Source organism: Talpa occidentalis, unplaced genomic scaffold (genome assembly GCF_014898055.3).
Source record: "Talpa occidentalis isolate TD23 unplaced genomic scaffold, MPIMG_talOcc4v2.1 talOcc4.8, whole genome shotgun sequence".
Classification (NCBI taxonomy): domain Eukaryota; kingdom Metazoa; phylum Chordata; class Mammalia; order Eulipotyphla; family Talpidae; genus Talpa; species Talpa occidentalis.
The window spans coordinates 44,293,149-44,301,037 of NW_023605194.1; the positions used below are offsets into that span (position 1 = coordinate 44,293,149).

Sequence of the window (7,889 nt, forward strand, 5' to 3'; positions counted from 1 at the left end):
CTATAGGAAGTCCCCTGCTGTCGAGGCTGCTGCTCTGCCCCTGCCACCAGCAGCGCAGCCCAGAGAAGGGCGGGTCCTCCATGAGCTCCAGCTCAGGGAAGCCCAACTGCTGGAGGTTCTCGTAAACTCCGGCCTTCGATGCCACCTGGGAGTAAAGCAGAGAGGGGCCAGCGCTCCAGGTGAGGCAGGGTGACCTGAATGACAGGTCACCCTCCCCCCTTCACCAGGGCAGCCTCTCCTTGCGGGCTCTGAGCAAGACTAGGGCCAGTGCCCCCCCCCCCCCCCCAGCTAAGCGACCTGATTGAGCTGACTTGTGTTAACTGCACTGAGCCTCACGTTCCTCCTAACAGGGATGTGGCTCTTCCTCCCGGGCCTCCTGAGGAGGCTCAGCACAGCATGCACTCACACAGTAAGGAAGTGGGGAGTCGCACGGGGGCCAAGAAAGGCTGTGTCAGCCAGACACTCACTCGACACTCAGGAGCACTGGTGACAGGAGCCCAGGGTGCCGGGCAGGGCGGGCAGTGGGGAAGCAAGAGGCAGCAAGAGCCCCTTGAGTGTGAACTGTGGCCCAGGCTGGCCTACTGTGGGCCTTTGCCCAGGGGTTTAGCTGGAACCTCTCCACACCACCCTTTTGCCCAGCAGCCCAGGCTCTGGCACCAGACTCCAACCACCCACCAATCTGCCTCTTCTCCCCACCATCCTGGGAGTGATAGGAAGGACAAAGGCTTCACTCAGTACAAAGGTCTCCAGGCAACCCTCACCCTCCACTCCAGGAAAGAGGGGATCAAGCAGCCCATCCCCACCCATGGTTCCCCAGATTTTCATTCTCCAAGAAGAACCCCCAAAAGTATCCTCATTCCCCTACCACCTCAACACCACACAGGAGATCAAAGGGGAGGCTGAGCCTGGGCTGCTCAAAAGGGTGGCCTAACACCCCATCAGGTCTCACTGACCCACAAACAACCACCTGAAGGCTCATCTTCAGCACAACTGCCCAGTCACCACCATCCCTGCCCTGGACACTGCCGTGGCCTCCCTTGCAGCTCTGAACCCACTGGCAGACGTGTCTAAGGCCCCTACAGGCTCCCATCCTCAGTCTGGCTGGGGTGTGCAACCCCTGACCGTCTGCCCCAGGGGAGATAATTCCAGCCTGGAGTCCAGATTAGAACTGCCAGGACTGGGTGGTGAGGTCAGGAGGGCCAGCTTCCTGGCGGAGGGTAATTACAGGCCGCACTGCCGAGAACAGGAGTCCTCGCTTCTGACCTCTGGCCTAGGTGTGGAGGCGGCAGCTCTACTTCCGAAAACACTGGCGGCCAAGCAGGAGAGCCAGAGGCTGAGCAGAGGGCAATGATCAAGAGGACCTTAAGGAAGGTGTCTCAGGACAGACATGGGGGGCTTTAGAACCAATCACCTGGCTCTCACACTGACCGTGAGCAAGTACTGACCTCCCTGTGCTCGGTCACCCTGCATAACAGGAGCAACAGTTGCCCCGAAGACAGTCCTGCTCACCACAGCCCAACACTGACCTCACGGAATCCCCCCAAAATCTCAAGAGGTCACGCTACGGTATCAACGTTATTTCCATTTAATGTTGAGGAGAGTAGGCTAGACCAATGCACTTGCCGAAGGTCACAGAGGGCAGTTGGCAGGAGCTGAGCCACCACACCAGCTTGCCCTGAGGGCCGGGCACAACAGCCAGCCAGAGGCACCTGGCAGATGCGCACAGCAGGAGCCCAGCAGGCACAGTACCTGGGGGACCGCCAGGACCCCTCGCGCCTCCCCGTGCACGCATTTACTCTTCAAGCTGAGATGATCATCCTGTCCCGCACAGACACGGTGCTGAGCCCCAAAGTGAGACAGGAGAAACGCCGGGCCACGTGGAAGTCTCAACAGCGGACGGGAATGACCTGGCCCCTCCTGCAGCCGCCCCTTGCGCCTCAGCCTCCCGCCTCCCACCTCCCGCATCCAGGTGCTGAACGGCCTCTGCCAGGACTGCGCCTTCTCCAGGTGGAGAGGCGCGTTGAGAAGCACCAGGTGGACAGAGCGCTCCAGGTACTGCAGACTCCGCAGATGCAGTCTCCGGGCCTCCTGCTCCACCTGGGCTGCCTTTGCCTGGAGGACATACGGGAGTCAGTCTGGGGGGTCACCCCACACATCGCACATGCACACATCACATACTCTCATGAAACTCTCACGCGTAAAACACACACACTCACATAAACATGCCCCCCCACACAGATACCCCATGCCACAGGCACCCCCATTCACACACAGCGCACTCAAACACTGCATGCACACTCATTTATACCCTACACACACACACACTCACACACTACACACACACTCACTACTCACACACTCACACCCCCTGCTGCCCTCAGCACCAGGGCAGGGACAGAGGGTGGATTCAGATGGCAATGGGAGGGACACTGCCCCATCCAGGTTACAGGAAAGGCCATTAGGTGTACTGGTGCCAGGAAGAAGCCACCTCCAACCTGGGAGGGTGGTCAGCCTCCCTGAATCCGTATTTCCTCGTGAAATTTTAACCACTGCTCCGTTCTGAAGGGAGATCAGACAAAGACAGGCTGCCAGGAGAAAGCTCCAGGCACACAACCTCCCTCATACCTGAGGGTTGAGGACGGTCCAAGGGGCCCTGGACAGGATGTCCAGTGCTAACCACAAGGTAGGGGCCTTCTGGCCAACTTTCTGTCACCCCAAGGAAGAATATCTCCTTCCTGGTACCCAACCCTCCCGGAGCTAGAGAAAAGGCCAGGCCTCCGGGCGTGGGGGTGGTGAGAGCTCTGCTCCCTGGCCAGGAGGGGCCACAAGAGGGTCTTCCAGGGTAGGCCATGGGGGTTCTGACTTGTGGACACAATAAGGTTTGGGGCTGGGAAGCCAGGGGTGAGGCCAACCTTTAAAATGGGCCAAATCTGCAAAATGCTGGAGCCGGTGCCTCTCGGTCTGGTCCTAACCAGGCAGAGGACTGACTCCCTCACGCCTAAGACACAGATTCTCCCTCTCTACCTCCAACTCATGTTCAGTTCTACCATCACTTGGACATGTCTCTCCACCGTGTGCTGAACACTGGCGTCCAGAGGCGACCATGGCACAGCAGTCTGTGTGTTCTGAGCTTGCTGCCTAGGAAGGGCCATAGGCAAGGGGTCTGGAGTGCCAGGGTGGGGTGACCTGCTGGGTGAGGAGTAGACGCAGGCACGGTGAGTGTGCCTAGGAGGACACAAGGACAATCTTTGAATAAACCTGATTTCTCAGCCAAGTCTTACAGGCACAGGTGTGGTGAGAGGAAAAAGGGGAGGGCATCTCAGACACAAGGAACTGCATGGTTGGTGGAAGGATCAGAAACGAGACCGGGATGGAAAGCAGAGGCTGAGGGACTGGCAGGAAGAGCAGTGCTGAGAGGCCCCCTTCTGAATCCACGAGGGTCGTGGGGAGGCGTCTGGCCTGTCCAGAGGGCTCTCGGCAGTCGCTGGAAGGTTCTATGAAAGGGCAGGCACAGAGTTAGGATTTAGAAAGCTGGTGAGAGTAAAACCTGTTTTTAAATTCCTCACTCACACTGAGGTGTGAGTCAACCATGGCTGTGTAGTAGGATATGTAGTGCCCAAAATGGTGAAAGCTTTAGGATACAGTATTCCTTGTTTCTGAAATACAACAAATATACCTATTAAGGTATATTTTTACATCTTTTATATTTGTAATCTACATTTCAGTATATGTATATATTATATACTGTGAAATGTATAAAAAATTATATGCTAGATGTATAAAATGTATACCATATATAACATTAAACACATAATTATAATTCATAATAATATGGGAATAAAACTATCTGTATATAAAATATATAACATAAACATGTACATTTTAATGATAGGTTTCTATCATATTATCATATTCATCTAACATATGACAGGTTTCTATCAATAACAACCGAGACTGTATTTCTATTTCTATGTATTTTCAGTGGAATGAGGGAACAGTCTGTTGTGGGATTGAGTAAAACGGCACATGGGGGTGGAGACTTCTCTCCCCTCACCCAAGGCCAACACCCTCCAAGGCTATGGTGATTTTGTGATCCTTCTCTTTCTAAATTTGGAAAATGAGACTAGAAATACCTATCGACCACCTCTGATGGGCACCCACGACACCAGCCATACATCCGGAAACTTTAGAGCCAGGAGCAGACCAGGCAACATATAGCACTGTGGGCAGCTCTGCGTCCTGCTCAGCCCCTAAACCTGAATGCCCTGAGGGACGGAGAAGGCTCCTTCATTGCCCCCACTCAAAGGACACACTCGTTAGAGATGAATCTCCATTTGATCAGTTAATCCACCCCCTTTCAAATGGGGGCAACATGGTACCCCAGCCTTCCCAGTGAAGTTCCCATCGTCCATTTGCACAGAGCTTTCACAAGCCCCAGCTCTAACTCATTGTGAGTTAAAAGCTGCCATTTACCATATACACCATGGAATATTACTCAGCAATCAAAAAAGATAAACACATGCAGTTTGCAGCAACATGGATGGAGCTGGAAGGGATCATGCTCAGCGAAATAAGTCAGAAAGAGAAAGAAAAATACCGGATGGTCTCACTCATAGCAGGTATTTAAAAAGCCTAAATAAGAGACCAGGAGAAAGACTACTCAATGCAAAGTAAAAATCAAAATCAACGAGCAACTATAAACCAGAGACACACTACGGGGGGGTGGGGGAAGGAGGAGGAGGGGAAAGGAAGGACTAGGGTCAAAATAAGGCGGGGGTGCAATTGTATGGGGAATATAACCATACTGAAAATGCAAACATTGTGCAAAGATGAAAAACGATGTAAGATTATATAAAATAAAATATTTTTTTTAAAAAGCTGCCATTCAGGGCCTCCCCAGTGGCGCAGCGGTTGAGCGCTGGGTTGCGAAGCTGCCCGCACCTCTGCGGCGCCGGTTCGATCCCCGGCTGCTCCCCGGCCACCGGAGGAGGGTCCCACATGGCGCGCAGACCTCTCCTGCCGCCCGCTGCTCCCCTCAGCAGTGTACTTCGGTCCTTCTGCCTGCTCTGCTCCCCGCTCTGGCTCTGGTGAATTCTCTCGCCCTCCCGCGCTTCTGACTGTACCCAGTGCATGTATAAACAAAACAAACAAAGAAACCAGCAAACAAATAAATAAAGCATGCCTCTATAAAAAAAAAAAAAATAAAAAAATAAAAAGCTGCCATTCACATGTCCTCCAAAAAAGGGAAAGGCCTTTACCCACCATCTGGCCATGGAGAAGGCTACGAGCATTTATGGAGCACCAGCTGTGTACCTGGCACAGAACCCAGTAAGCTTCAGCCTTCCAGCTCTGCTTTTCCTTTAAACTTTGAACTAAACTCACATGGCCTGGATGTGAACCTCTTGTGATTCAAGTGGTGAGGATGTTTTGTCTAATGTCTAGTTTTTTCATACCAAGTAAAAAACCCAGCTGAGAGGTTAGGAGATCAGGTCAAAACTTGGCAGCAATGTGGCAAGATGGCTCTAGGCGGTCCCTTCCACTCTCGCACTCTGCACCGTGAACGAGGATGAGGTCGCCTCTGTGCTGCCTCAGAGCCGCCACAAGTCCATGACTCAGCCCCCAGGTCTTTGCACAGGCCAACTCCTCAGTCTGTGGACTTTTCTCCACACCCCCACCTCCTCAGAATGCCTTGGTGCTTCCTTTCACTCCTTTCTCAGCAGTCACCACCCTGTGAAATGCCCCTACTTTCCCACCCCCAAACAATTCATCCCTCATAGGTCCACAACTGTGCCTTGGGCAAAAGTCTGTGGGCCCCCTGCACTGAAATCTTTTACTGGTGAACAAAATTGGACTAATAATCATGAAGAAATCTCTATTTTACCTTTCTGAAGCATCTGACATATAATCTGCAACATAGAAGTTTTATAAATGTTTGCAGGATCAATGAATGCCTGTATGCATTATGGGTTCTTAATCTGCTGTAGTGTTTGGGATCCCCTATCACGATCTAGAGAAAGACACATACTACTTGTTGAAGCATTTCTTATAAATACCTCACGGGCAGGGTGCTGCTTTGCTCAGGTTTTGTCGCACCAGAGCTTGGCACCCATTGGGTGTGTATTGCATTGAACGGCATGGAACTCTCCTCCCTGAGCCTCCACACTGAGTGAGCAGTTCTCTCCAGGGGGCAAAATGGTTCCTCTAAGAGTTTGGCTCTATCCCCAGGAAGGGTGTATGGATTAGGGATCACATAAGAAAATATCTACCTGGCACCAGTGTGAGGAGCTGCAGGCCAGACTTGGCTTGGCAGCACGGTGCTGGCAAAGCAAACCCCGCCAGCTCCAACAGAGTGCCAAGAGGACTGACACCACCATGGCTGATGGACCCAGACTTGAGTGAAAAGGTCCCCAAGGACAGAGCTCCTCCTGTCAACAAAACAACAATGATGCTTGTGAAGCAAGTGAAGTGTGGCAGGCTGCTGTTAAGGGCCGGTTCCTTCAGCTCAGCCTCCACAGAGCTAGATATTCTGAGCATGACCCGGCCAGGGATAACTTCTCCATACCTTAGGACCCGAAGTCAGGTTAAAATTTATTTTACTCACTTTTCATGTAACCACTGCGGGTAGATAATAGTCCCATTTATAGATGAGACTTAAACTGAGGTTCAGAGAAGTTAAGTAACCAGCTCAAGCTCACACAGTGACTGGCAGAGCTGGGTCTCAGCTCTTCAGATACTAAAATCCATGTTCTCCAAGCTCTTATGGGTTCTGAAAGCCCATCAATCCTCACCAAATTATTAGCTTCATAATAGTTCCTTGTAGCACATAATGGCTCCCCAAAGTGCCTGGAACCCATTGCCAGCTTTCAGGAGACTGCAGGTCTCTGCTTAAGACCAGGGATCTCAGTAAAAATCACCCCTGCAGGCCCAACTGGATGGTGCGAAGGATACCAGCGTCCAGGGTTGCCCAGGCTTGGGATCTGCATGAGGCTTGATATACATCATCTCACCCAACAGCTGAAGGTGACACCCTCCAAGGTCACATTAGTCACCCGCCCACCTCAGCCACTTCTGTTCTTTGTATAACTCCAAGCAGCTGAGGCCAGCCAGGCCCTGTACCACCCTACATTTACTGTCCAAAGTCCTCCTGGATATGATTTTTGGCAAGGCCTCCATCCAATGAGCCAAGTCAGCGCTGGGAAGCTGGGAGGTTTCTGGGATGGGAACAGGGTCAGAAAACCCTCCAAAGGCCCTTGAATCAGACCCTGCATGGCTACTTAGGACAGTGGAGCTGAGCCTTGGGCAGAGGGTAAAGACTGCCATAGGAAGGTCACAAAGAGAGAAAAGTGCTATACTGTGAAGAACCAAAACTGGAATAAACTCTAGATTGCAGGTTACAGGTTGCAAAACCAGGAATCCCGAGCTATGTGAGTCCCTGAGTCCACTGCAGTTGGGCAAGAGGAAGGGTCCTTCCACTCGGAAGTGATTGTCCTCCCCGGAATGTTCAAATAGGCTCACATACCTCTCCAGCCACAGCCCCAGAGAGCAGCTAAGAAAGGAGCTCTGGCCTGAGGCAGGCACACCCAGTGACCTAAGAGCCTGACTGAGGTATGAGCACTGGGGGGGAGGGGCGGGGGGGGGGCACTTGCCCCTGGGGAGTGACTTCGGTGCACCACTGTCAGAGTGCAAATGGTCCAGAAAGCCAAACACAAGACGCAGATTAGTGCCCAGGGTCATGTGGGCTGTCAGTCACGCGGGGGCATGAAGAGAGAAAGCAGCCATCCAACCCGTGCTCCCAGGCTGTGCATCAGCTCTGGGGACCCTTGACTCTTCTTCTGACTGTATGCAGGAGTGTGAGCAGCCCAGGTGACATTAGGGACACTTGTCTCCCT

General features: G+C 52.5%; 1 pseudogene; it reads right to left on the reverse strand.

Annotated features, from left to right (window-relative positions):
* LOC119233639 (paladin-like) lies at positions 1-3,591 on the reverse strand (annotated as a pseudogene).
* Positions 3,592-7,889: the final 4,298 nt, after the last annotated feature.